This window comes from Echinops telfairi, unplaced genomic scaffold, assembly GCF_000313985.2.
Source record: "Echinops telfairi isolate 266 unplaced genomic scaffold, ASM31398v2 ScPeMD7_7420;HRSCAF=8458, whole genome shotgun sequence".
NCBI lineage: Eukaryota > Metazoa > Chordata > Mammalia > Afrosoricida > Tenrecidae > Echinops > Echinops telfairi.
In genome coordinates, this window is record NW_022111320.1 from 1,118,532 (window position 1) to 1,131,333 (window position 12,802).

Genomic DNA, 12,802 nt, shown 5'->3' on the forward strand with positions numbered 1-12,802 from the left:
TTTTCCTCCAGATTGTTCATCCAGCCTATCTTATTTAGACAGACCTGCGGAGATAATAACATGCACAAAAACAAGACAGAGCAAAACCAAGCAACAGTATACAACAAAACAACAACAACAAGCCAACGACAAAAACGCAACAAGAAAGAAAAGCTTGTAGTTAGTTCAAGGACTGTTTGTTGGCCTTTAGGAGTATTTTCCAGTCCAGTCTGTTGGGGCACCAATCCCTGACCTCAAAGTCCACCTTCGGCATTCCCTGGGAACCTCACTGCTCCGTTCCCTTGCTGTTCTCTTGCACCCCCTTAGTGTTTGCCTTGGTGTGGCGAAAGTACTTAGTTTTTTAAAAAGATTTAAATATTATTTCAGGGCAGTAGTTTCAGGTCTTCATCCACCTCTATGGCTCCAGAAGGTCTGGAGTCTATGAGAATATGAAAGTCTGTTCTGCATTTCCCCCCTTTAATTAGAATTCTTCTGTGTAACCTGTGGTGAAAATGTTCAGAAGAAAGAAAATGTTTAGTCATGGTAGCCAACCACCATCTAGTTCTTCTGGTTCCATGGCAAAGGAGGCAGTTGGTCATGGTAGCAATTCCATGAATTCCACTTATTCCATATCCTTCTCCTACTCCCAACCTTCCTCTGCAGCTCCAGGTAAGTAGAGACCAATTTTTATGCCTTCAATGACTGCTTGCATGTTTTAAAGACTATAGAACAAAAAAAGAATAGAAAACATATAAGGCCATGTTTTAAAACTACAGAGCAAAAAAAGAATAGAAAACATATAAGGCCAATTAACTAGGATGTCCTATGAAGCCGTATCCTATGAAACCACCGACCAGAGAACCAAATCCTAAATGTTTAGAACTTTGTATAGGATCCACAGAGAACTGGAAAATTTTCGTTTTGAAATTGTGGTAACTTTTAAAGGGGGCCTCCAAATTCTTTATCACTTCTTTCATCTACATATGAGGTTCATATCCCTTCCATGTGTCTGGTTTTCATGGCGGCGGTGATGCTAAGTGGACTTCTCCTCCTGGGCCGTAAGAAATATATTCCTTTTCTCTGGGGATGCTCACTCTCGGAACCCAGCCCCACGCATCCTTCCTGGAAAGGAACTAACACCTGTGGCGCACAGTGCTGGCTGAGCCCCTGTCGACAGCATAGCTTGCCTGCTGGAACTGTGAGCTATCTTGGAGGTGGATCCTCAGCTCCTAGTAGAGCCACCGTGGCTGAGGCCACATGGCACAAGCCCAAGTCTTCACTGCTAAGCTTTGCAGTCGAATACTGCAGAATACTGTTGAATCCTCAAAATCTCTCCTGGTAGTCTTCTTCTGAGACCAACTGAGATCTCCTCTAGCAAACCTAGAAGCCTTCTTTCACCAGGCCTCCAAGGTCCCTCAGCCAATGGAAACAACTGTCACCACTACCATGGACACAAGACTGGGACCTCAGCCAGTATTGTAAGAACAACTGTTCTGCATGCTCATTCTTACTTACCCCTTTGGTTAAAATCATTCTAACTTTTCCTTGGGAAATTTATTTTCCCCTGATTGATGGATGAAGCTGGTGAAACAGCCAAACACAATCCTCTGAGCCTCTCTGTTAATAACATAATCTCCTGAATAGTTTATTGAAAGAACTTGCTAAAATTTACCAACCAGTCCAATACTGATAACTATAAAATATAATTACTGCAGGTGGTGGGGTGGGAGGGGAGAGGAGTTGATGTGATAATATTGCTTAAACCAGGGCTCCTTTATTACTGCCCAAAAAGGTTCTATCAATTTATGCTCTTTATCATTAGGGAGAAAGTCGGGGTTTTCTATTCTCAAACAGTTACAGTCTCAAACTCACAAGGGAGTCGCTGTGAGTCGGCATCAACTTGATGGTAATGAGTTTGATTTGGTTTGGATTTTACTGTGATTAAGGATCCCCACTGGTGCTGCTGGGTGAGTGTTGAGCTGCTAACCACAAGATCAGTGGTTCAAACCTGTGAGACACTTAGGAAGATGAAGATGAGGCTATCTGTTCTCATAAAGATTTACAGCCTTGGAAGGCCTGTATAAGACTGTTATAGCAGCAATTTGTTGGTTTTGTGATATATATATATTTTACGTTTATTGGTTGTATCTACTTGCTTTCATTGACTCTTTTGACACATTGGTTTGTGTATGCTAATGTGACAGGCAAAAATGTTTTGTGTTCTTTTATTGTTTTAATTTCTATTCTTTTACAAATAAATGTGTGTGTGTATATATATATATATATATATATATATATATATATAAGTTTTAGTTATTTTCCCTGTGACTTAAGGCTACAGATGGGTCTCAAACATAATATTTATCAAAATAGAAAGTTACTGGTTATATTAACACTATTGTATTACTTCATATCAGTCTGATTTGTTCCTTCGTAAGGAATTTTTCCCACTTGCAAACTTGTGGAACTTTCTTTTTCTTTGGCAGAATTTTCACCAGGATATATCAAGATATGTACCTAGATGTTTTCTATTAACTGTGTTCAGCATTTATTCAATTTATTAAAATAAAGTTTCAATTTGAAAATGATGATGGCAACACATGTACAAATGTGCTTGACATCCATCCAATGGGTGGATGGATGGATTGTGATAAAAGCTGTAAGAGCCTCCAATAAAATGATTTAAATCTTTTTTAAGTTCCAAATCTTTCTTGAAGTTAGGATATTTTTCATTTAAAATCACTATACTTTTCCCCTTTCTCCTTCACTAACTCCTTGAATTCCTTCCTAGTAAAGATGTATTTGCTTTACAGGATTTATCGCTATTGAGTTTCCTATCATAATTTCCTTATTTTCTTTTTAGGTCTTCGAAACATAAACTGGAATCATATGGCTAAGATTTTTGCAGTTAAAAATATTTAAAACCTATTCAAAAGAAAAATGACTCAACGATTGCACGGTGGTGAAACGTGGTGGAGGCTCGATGAAACAATACCACCATCTAGTGGTCGCCTGCTCTTATCTGCGTGCGATTGCAGATGTGTTCATGCACATTCATCTGCGTTAGAACGCCTCTATTTCTCACGATCCCTGGTGGTGCAGTGGTTAATAAGTGCTTAACTGTTTTCCAGTCGTGCCATTAATTTACTTTGCTTTTTATTTAAACATTTGAAGAAACAGAATCAAACAGTTTTAAGTAACATCATGTTGAGTAATTGTTTTATCTTTCCCCTCCCCTATTCGAATCTAGGGATATATGTGTATGTGAAGTGTTAATTTTAGAACGAGCTCCCTGTTTTTAAAGCTTAACATATCTGACCTTTTGCTGTACACATTTCCCCAATAATTTTTTACTTTTTTAAAATTATAGAATATATATTTTTCCTTTGTTTTACTGTCACAGAGTGATTTTCTTTTTTTTCTAAGATCATTTCATTGGGGGCTCTTACAGCCCTTATAACAATCCATACATCAATTGTATCAAGCATATTTGTACATACATTGCCATCTTAATTTCTAAATATTTACATCCTATTTGAGCCCTTGGTATCAGCTCCTCTTTTTACCCTCCCTCCACCCACCCACCCTGGTGACCCCGACTAATGTCTCCTTTCCCCGTGGTTTCTTCCCCCTTCCTCACCACCTTCTCCCTACCCTCCTCCTGGTAATGCTACTCCCATTTCTGTTTTAGAGGGGTTCATTCCTCTGACATGGATTCCGTGTGTCCTGAGCTCTTATCTGTACGTGTGTACATGCTCTGGCCTGGCCCACAGTGAAAGGCAGTTTGGGGGTCATGATAGTGGGGTCTGCGGAAGCCTCAAGGAACCAGAGGAATATTGTGTTTCATTGGTGCAATACTTCACCTTCCTTGTGCCCCTTCTGTGAGGGTATGTCCCATTGTCTACAGGTAGGTTTTGGGTCTCAGCTTTGATCCCCTCTCATTCTCAACAATATGTTTTGTTTGTTTGCTTGTTTGTTTGTTTGGGTCTTCTGATTTCTGTTACCTGATCCCATCAACACTTCATTATCGAACAGGCTGGTGTGTTTATTCCATGTTGGCTTGTTGCTGCTCTTTAGATGGCTACCTGTTTAACTTCAAGCTTTTAAGACCCCAGACGCTATATCTTTTGATAGCCAGGCACCATCAGCTTTCTTCACCACATTTGCTTAAGCACCCATTTTGTTTTCAACAATCATACCAGGAGCGTGAGCACCTCAGAATGCTAGGTTGTTAGAACAAAGTGTTCTTGCATTGAGAGAGCACTTGAGCAGAGGCCCAAAGTCCATCCACTTCCTCAGTGTATTGGCATATAGATATATGTACCTGTGCCAGTACCTCTATTTTTATTAATATATTTACATAAGTGCACACCTATGCTTATACCTCTATTCATAGCTTTGCTTCCTAGATCATTCTTCTCTTGCCTTTTACCTTCCTCCTGCCCAACCATCATGCTAGCCCTTCTGCCTCTTAGTAATTCCTCTCAGTTAGACTGCTGTTGTTCCAACACCCCCAGGATCTCTATGTCCTCCTTGTTGATGTTAATTCCCTAGTTGTTCCCCTGTCTATGGCATTGTTTGCTCATGGCTCCTTTCCCCCCACCTCCTCCTCCCACTAAGTCCCTCCGGAACCTTCAGTCCACTTGCTTTCCCCACGGGCTTGCTTCCCAAGCCTCTTAGTTTCTGATCTAGCAACAGGAGCTCCAGGCGGGTGATTCTACCCGGATGACATCTTAACTCCGGCCTCCCTTCTCACTTTTTAAAGTGTTCTAATGTAGTGCTCTTTAAAAATAAGGACAAAATTTATGTTATTTGCACACCAACAATGTACTATCCATTCTATATTCAGAATATAACAAATATTCCATATAGTGTTGTATATTTACAAATTGCTGTCATATATATTATTTAGTTCAAGATAACTATGTTTAATCTATATTACAGCCTGTTAGAAGAATTGCCTATTGAATGACAAAAAAGGAAGATTTGTCTAATTAGCTACAAGCTAGGGAAAAGGTACCAAACATGCATGGGAGGCTGAGGGGTGAAGAGAAAAAGTTCAATGGTGTTGAATAAGCCAATGTGTTGGTCCTACACAGCAATGTATTGAGTATCTGGCTTTTCATTTTGCACTCACTTTTTTGTTGTTTTTTTTGCTTTTGTTTTGTTTTTTAATAGTTGTTTAAAATTGCTGATGATCTACCTTTCATGAAGATGATGCAGAACCAAGCAATGTCAACTGTGTACCCAATAAGCAGGTGTGAACAACATGCAAAACTATCTACTACATGAGTAAATGTCAAGGATTAAACTATGATCCCTCCCAAAATATGAGTCAATTTGGCTGGGTTTGGCACTTTTGTAGTGATGTAACTTAGTAGTTATATAATGATCCCTTCACAGTATGAGCAGATGTGATAAATCATTGAGTTGTAAGAGGATTAAGAGTTCGATGTACTAATACTCAATCCAATCACACCCTGATCCCATGGAAGGGAAGTTTCCCTGAGGTGTAGCTTGCAATGCCCTTTAGTTTACAAGAGATGAAACAAGAAAAAAGTAGGCAGAGAGAGGGGGCTTACTAAAACCAAGAAACAAGAGATTATGGCATGATACATCATAAATCTTAAAAGTCGTGAAATTTTTAAATGTGGGTTTTATGAAACATATCTGTAAAAAATGTGTTGCCCCCAGAAACCACCTAATTAAATTTAGCATCACTACCTCGTGCTAAGTTGGTCTGAATTCCAAGAATCTTTTTTTATTTATTATTAGGGTGGTAAAGGAAAGAGGACTTTGCTGAGTTAAGGTGTTGCAAGTAATCAATAAAAGTTTTCAGATTTCAGCTTCTGTCCAAAATGGAGAAACCAAGAATTTACTTTCCTGCTTGGAAACATGCAAAACAGACACCCACTTCCCACCCCCACCCCCAAAGCCAGAAAAATTACATGAAACAACAGTTTCTAATAATAAAGGGCAGTAATCCGAATTATTTTTAAAAGTCAGACTTATTGCACTGATTTAAATTGGAGGAGTCCCTGAGACTATTGCCTTGAAATAATCTTAAAATGTAGAACCAAATAATCTCCTGAGGCCCCCTTTCAGAAATTGGCTCACAAAATAAAATGTGTCTCCTGCAAGTACTGTTTTCCTTAAGAAATCATCTGTATGAGTCCAACTGTTTTGAAGGACCATCGAATCACCCTTAGCGACCCTGTGCCCAACAGAAGGAAACACTTCATGGTCCTGCACCATCCTCACAATTGTTTCTATGCCTGAGCCAAGGGTGAAATGGGAAGCAGGGAGATCACAGACCAGTGGGTGCAGAGTTGCATGGATCCAAGGTCAATGGAAGCATGTCAGGGTGCTACCTGCTCTCAAGTGGCCCGTTGGAGACAAGCACAGAGTTCTAGCAAGCGGGAAGGGGAAGGAGTAGAAAGAAGTTCCCAGTGTCTCTCTTATAAAAGGTCATGGCCCTCAGGAGGCATCACGAGGTTACCACCTGATTGACAAGTTGGACTCCACTCTTCAAGTTTATAGAAAATATAGCTAGCACATATCTACCACCATATAAGGTTAAAAGGGGGGGGCTATTATTTCAATAACAGGAAAAATATATAACGATATATGTTCCTGAAAAAAAAAAGCCAGTAAAATAAAAATAGAAGAATGTTCTCAACTTGATAAAGGGCATTTGTATAAAACTGACAGCTTATTGGTAAAATATTATTACAATATGACAAGGATGTCTGTTCTCATCACTTTTATTCATTGATTACACTAAAGATTCTAACCAGTGTTATCAGCAGATAAAAAAGAAAGGGGAAGAGTGGGAGAGGGAGGATGGAAGGAAATTTGAAAAGGAAAACTAACAATGTCTGTTTGTTATATGATCAACTAAGTATAAAATCCAAGGAAATCTACAAAAAAGCTACTAGAACGAATAAGTTTCGAAAATTTTCAGAATTGAAAAATCAAAATAGCAAAATCAATTGGGTTTCTATATGCCAGTAATGAAATTGAGAAATAACATTTACAATAATATAAACATTATTACATATTTAGAGATAAATCTGACAGTAGATGTGAAAGAACTCTGTACTGGACACAGTGCTGAGAAGTATTTAAAAAGTCCTAAATAAGTAGAGCACTATACTATGCTCTTATGCCAGAAAACTCAACATTGTTAAAAACACCAATTCTCTCTAAACTAATCAATTCTCTCTAAACTAATCTACGATTCAACACAATCCCAATGAAAATTCCAGCAGACTTTTTTAAAAAGAACGTAACAAGCTGATTTAAAATCCAAATGGAAATGAAAAAGACTAAAATAGCCAATAACTTCAAAAACGATCAAGTTGGAAGACTGACACTAGATTTTAAGAATTATTTTAAAGTTGTAGCAACTAAACGAGTAGTATTGGCATAAATAGACATATTGATCAATGATATAAAATGAAAATTTAGGGACAGACTGACATGTGTATGAACAACTGATTTTTGACAACAGTGAGAAGACAATTTAGTGGAAAAAAGACAAATGGTGTTGGAAAAGCCTGCTATCTATACACAAAAAAATTGAACTCTGATCAATACCATGCAGCATATAGAAAAATTACTTAAGCCTAAAAATATGAAATGCATGGGAGAGAAATCTTTGTGATCTGGAGTTAGGAAAAGGTATTTTTTTAGACATGAGACCAAAAGTGTGATGCATTAAAGAGTAAAGTTGTCATTTGGACTCCATTGTATTTAAAAACATAAATTCCTTAAAGGATACTACTAAATGAAAAGATTACTTAGATGGGGATAAATAGGTTCACAACATATCCAGAATATATTTTAAAACCATCAAAGCTCAGTAATAAGAAAGTAAACAACCGAATTTAGAATATAAGCACACCCCCATAGGACTGAAAGGAAATTCAAGCTAAGAGTGGGAGAAGGGAACATCCCCATCAGGAAGGGATGCTAAACAATAACTGTAGGGAACCTAGGGGGACAATGGACCAGAGTTGATGTTCCTAGGTAAACTCTACAAATATGTTTCTACCGAGCCCTCAATGAACCCTGCCATGGACAAAACACCATGATGACCTTGGACGCTGACTGTGCAGACAGCATGGCATAAAGCAGGGGCTACACCAGAAGGAGTTAACATAGAGCTCTGGTTGAATGAACTAGGTCCTGCCTTGAAGTTGTCTGCACTCTAGGGCTGAGGACTGAGATATGAAGTGTCAGGCAGAAGTGGGAGTTAGCAGGGCAGGTGGGCTAGTAGATAAAGCTGGTGAAAACACTCCAAGAAGGCTATGAGAGGCTGGGCCCCCTACCCCCCTCTTCCTCCTCCCCTTAGGTGGCTTTAGCCATGGGTTTGCAAACAAAGTTGCAGTGGAAAATTCCCCAGCTACTCCCTCCCCCCAGACCTGGGCTATAAAACTCCACCTCTCACCCAGACAGTTGACATTGTGGGGCCCCAATTGGGGCCCATGAACCTCCCCTAGGAACTCAGGATGTTCCTGTCCCTTTCTCTGCTCTCCCTACCCTCCCAGGAGCTCTGAAATAAACCTTTGAAACTGTTTTCTACCTTTGCCTTCTTTTCTTTCCATTGCCAAATCAACCTTGCATTCTGAAGGGAGAGGAAGCAGAGAGGGGTCACCCAGGGACTATGGAAGTAGTGGTCACTGGACCTTGGAGGGAACCCCCAGCTTGGGGGTGTCCAATGAAAAGGGATGCAGAACCACCATATGTTTAGTACCTCGATAGCCCCCTCGTGGAGACAAGACAGGTTTTGATCTGTTGGTTGGGTAAGGAGCTGTCCAAGGAAGAACTGATGAAGGAAGTTTTTCCAGGCACCAAGTTTCATGGGTAAGCAGAGCTCAATAGAATGGAAGATCCACCTGTGCAGGGCAACAACTCTGGTCCACTGGCCAAGGTGGATCTGGACTCACATAGACTATGGTACGACAGGGTCCGGAGGGCTGTGTCATTGGGAATATTGATGCCATCTGGGCAATCACCTTATAACCCAGGGGGGATGATAGACAATGTTGTACTTTTTGGTTTACATGGGGTTTTATTTTCCTGCCTTTAGTTTGTTTGTTTGCTTGATTGTCTGATAATTTGCTGGTTTGTTTGCTGCTGGTGCTAGTGTAGTGGGGGGGGTCCTCTGGGGGTTTGATTTTGTTGTAAGACCACCAAACAAAGCTCACATGGGAGAAGCACACCAGCCTGTGAGATCACAAGGTGTGAGGGGAATGCCAGCCCCCCACAACTAATCATGGGTTCGATAGGTGCAATTGTACGGTTAAAATACGTAAAGATTATAATAAAGTCATAGAGAGCATGAGAGATAGAAGAGAGATTGAAATAATGGAGTCAGACACATTTCATCGTAGCATGCTCACCTCCTGGACGGCCATGATCTTACTAACCAGGTCCCACCACCGCATGGGCTGAGGTGAGATGGGGCAGAGACAGACAGCCAGCTGGAGGCTGGAGACCCGGCAGGAGGCTCAAGACCCCGTTTGTTGCTAACCAAGGGTTATATCTACTTAGGGGGGCGTGATTACAGGCAACCACACGTCACAGGAAAAGGGCAGTACGATAGGTATACAAGCCATAGGAGGGGAAATATACAAAAGAGTAACAGGAAGGGGATGAGCTAGGGGTGTACATATTATAGGAAGGGGTGGAACTAGAGGTATACATGTGACAATAAGGGTGGACCCTAGATTCATGATGGTGGTCTAACCTTGGCCACCCTTGGGTGGGCTTGACCTCTCTGGGGTCTACTACAAGGAAATAGTCAACTACTATCCTTATCAGAAGGGAATGGGCTCTACTTGTTGTGGGATAAACAGTGGTGTCTGCTTGCTCTAGATGTCTGATAACCCTTAGGGAGAATAACCCCTGGCCTACTTCTGTTGACCTCCAAGAGTATAGTCATTTGCCACGTATAGCAAGCAGCTAAGTTTGGCATATATTTGGGGGAGACAATAAGGTGTCGAAGGAATCAGGTACCAGGCACCAAAGACCAAAAAAGCATAGGATTGTGAATGAGGGGAGTGCAGAGTGGGGACCCAGGACACATCTGTGGGCAATTGGACATCCCCTTGCAGAAGGGTCTCGGGGAGGAGACGAGTTCGTCAGGGTGCAGTGTAGCAATGATGAAACATATAACTTTCCTCTAGTTCTTGAATGCTTCCTCCCCCACTATCATGATCCCAATTCTACCTTGCAAATCTGGCTAGACCAGAGGATGTACACTAGTACAGATTAGAGCTGGAAACACAGGGAATCCAGGACAAATGAACCCCTCAGGACCAGTGGTGAGTGACGATACAGGGAGGGTAGAGGGAAGGTGAGGGAGAAAGGGGGAACCGATTACAAGGGGGACGGACAGTGGAGAAGTGGGTGAAGGAATGGTGTAAGATATGATGAAATAATTTATGGATTATCAAGGGTTCATGGGGGAGAGGGGAGTGGGGAGGGTGAGGAAAAAGTAAGGAGCAAATATCAGGGGCTCAAGAAGAAAGCAAATGTTTTGAGAATGATGAGGGAAACAAATGTACAAAAGTGCTTGACACATGGATGTATGTGTGGATTGTGATAAGAGTTGTACAAGCACCCAATAAAATGACTTAAACTATTTTTTTTTAAAAAGACCGCCAAAGTACATCTCAGTGTAGCATGTTCCAAGGGCAAGCAGATGGATTCTGGGTGCCTATTTAACTCTAGCCCCAATACATGAACAGTTAGTGTTAGGTAGCTAGCCTAAGAGCAGAGGGGGTTGTCCCTCCCATGCCTGCAAAGACCCCCATAAAGGAGGTTGGAAAGACACCAGGCAACCATGAGACACCTATGAAGACCCCAACCTGAGCATGCTCATACTCTAGTCCCCGAGCCAGGTGGGAGTTACACACCTGGGCGCTTAAATTAGGCCCAGGCTCATGACATCACCCAGGCGGGCTTAACTCAGCCAATGGGGTCAACCAATACCATCAACCATGCGTCCTCAGCCAGAGGTTTCAAATACTCGGGCTGTGGGAAGGCCTCCTCTCTTACTCTGCTCCTGATCAGCGTGGTGAAGGGTGAGGGTCTCCCTCCCATGCACGGGTGCACATGCACCTGCTCTGGGCCTACTTGGGACCCACGGTCTCTGGGCCCACATGCTCTTAGCCTCTGGGTTCTTGGACTTCTGGCTTCCCGGGATCCTCCCCAGTTTTGCACGTGTAGGTGCTCTCTTCCACGTGATTGTTCGTGCCCAGTTGTGAACCCCAGCGCGGCTTCCCTGCAGCTTGGCCCACAACAATGAATATGAAAAAGATTAAAATATTGTGAAATTGATTATGGTAGTGATTGTATAAGTTTCTTAATATGATTGAACTATTAAATTATATAATACATGAATTATATGCCAATGAAACACTTAAAAAAAACAAAAAGGAAGAACACACACAAAATGTTTTTAATTAAAAAAATTTTTTTAAAAAGGCCATGTTGAATGTTTTTCTAGCTGAAAGAACTGAAAGGAAAAAGCCAAGCCTCAGCTGAAATATTGAGGAATTCGGTGGGCAAAATAACCACTGCCCTAGTCTAGTATAATTCAGAGTAATACTCAAGCAGCTCAAAACAGGGTTTCTGAGACTTTGTAAATTTTTTCAAGATCAGACAGTTTCATCTTTTTCCTGAGGAGCTGTTTGGTAACTCTGAACCACTGACCTGGAAACAAACAGCTTAGTTCTTACCTGATAGCACCACCAGGGAACCCTAGAGGCAACGTGTTTTGGCATGGTCTTAGGGGAACATATTGAATGATGCAGGAAACATAAAAAAAAGGAATATAAAGATTCACCGTACCAAAAGTAATTGGCTAATGTTTCAGAAGGTAGCATATGATCAATAATCAATGATATGGGGGTGGTAATCAATGGTATTGAAGGAAGAAGTCAAAGTGACACTAAAGACATCGGTGGAAGCAAGTCTCTGGGAATTAACAAAATACCAATTGAGATATTTAACTAAAAGAATGCAGTTCTGGAAACATTAGGCCAAGAACTTTGGAAGACTGCTATCTAACGACTAAAAGAGATCCATACATACGCTCATTCCAATGGGATGCTCTGCAGTAATTAAAAGGAATGGATTATTGATACAGTAACATGGATGAATCTCATAATTGTATAGAGTGAAAGCAGCCAGTTCAAAAAACATGCATACTGTATGAGCTCATTTATATAAGTTAATAAAATGCAAACTAATTCATAACACTTGTCATCACGTTAATTGCCTGAAGGGAGGCAGAGGAAGCATGCAAGTTGTGAGCAAATTAGAGCCAGCTCTATTTACAGATAATCTTGTTTATTTGTTCTCACCCGATTCTACCACATCCTAGGGTTCATCAATAGTCTAACAACAGTCTAGAATGTTATTTGCTGTTTGAGCCCTGTGGGAGTCAGGTTGACCTCTGTAGATCTCCCAGCCATTATGCATAATTGATACGGAGTGATAAGTTGGAGATTTAATGGCAAAGTAGTAGATTATAGAATTCTTTCAGATTTTTATGTATAGATAGCACTTTTGACTTTTTTTAACTTTTCATGTGTTTTCAGAATTATAGCCCACCTGTAAGTAAGTCTAAGGAGCTCTAGTCATGTAGTGGTTATGAGTTAGGCTTTGAACCACAAAAATCAACAATGTAAAACCACCAGCTGCTCAGAGGGATAAAGACAGGGCTTTCTATTCATACAAAGTCTCAGAAATTCATAGGGAAGTTCTCCCCTTTCCTTTGGGTCACTATGAATCAGCATTGACTCGATGG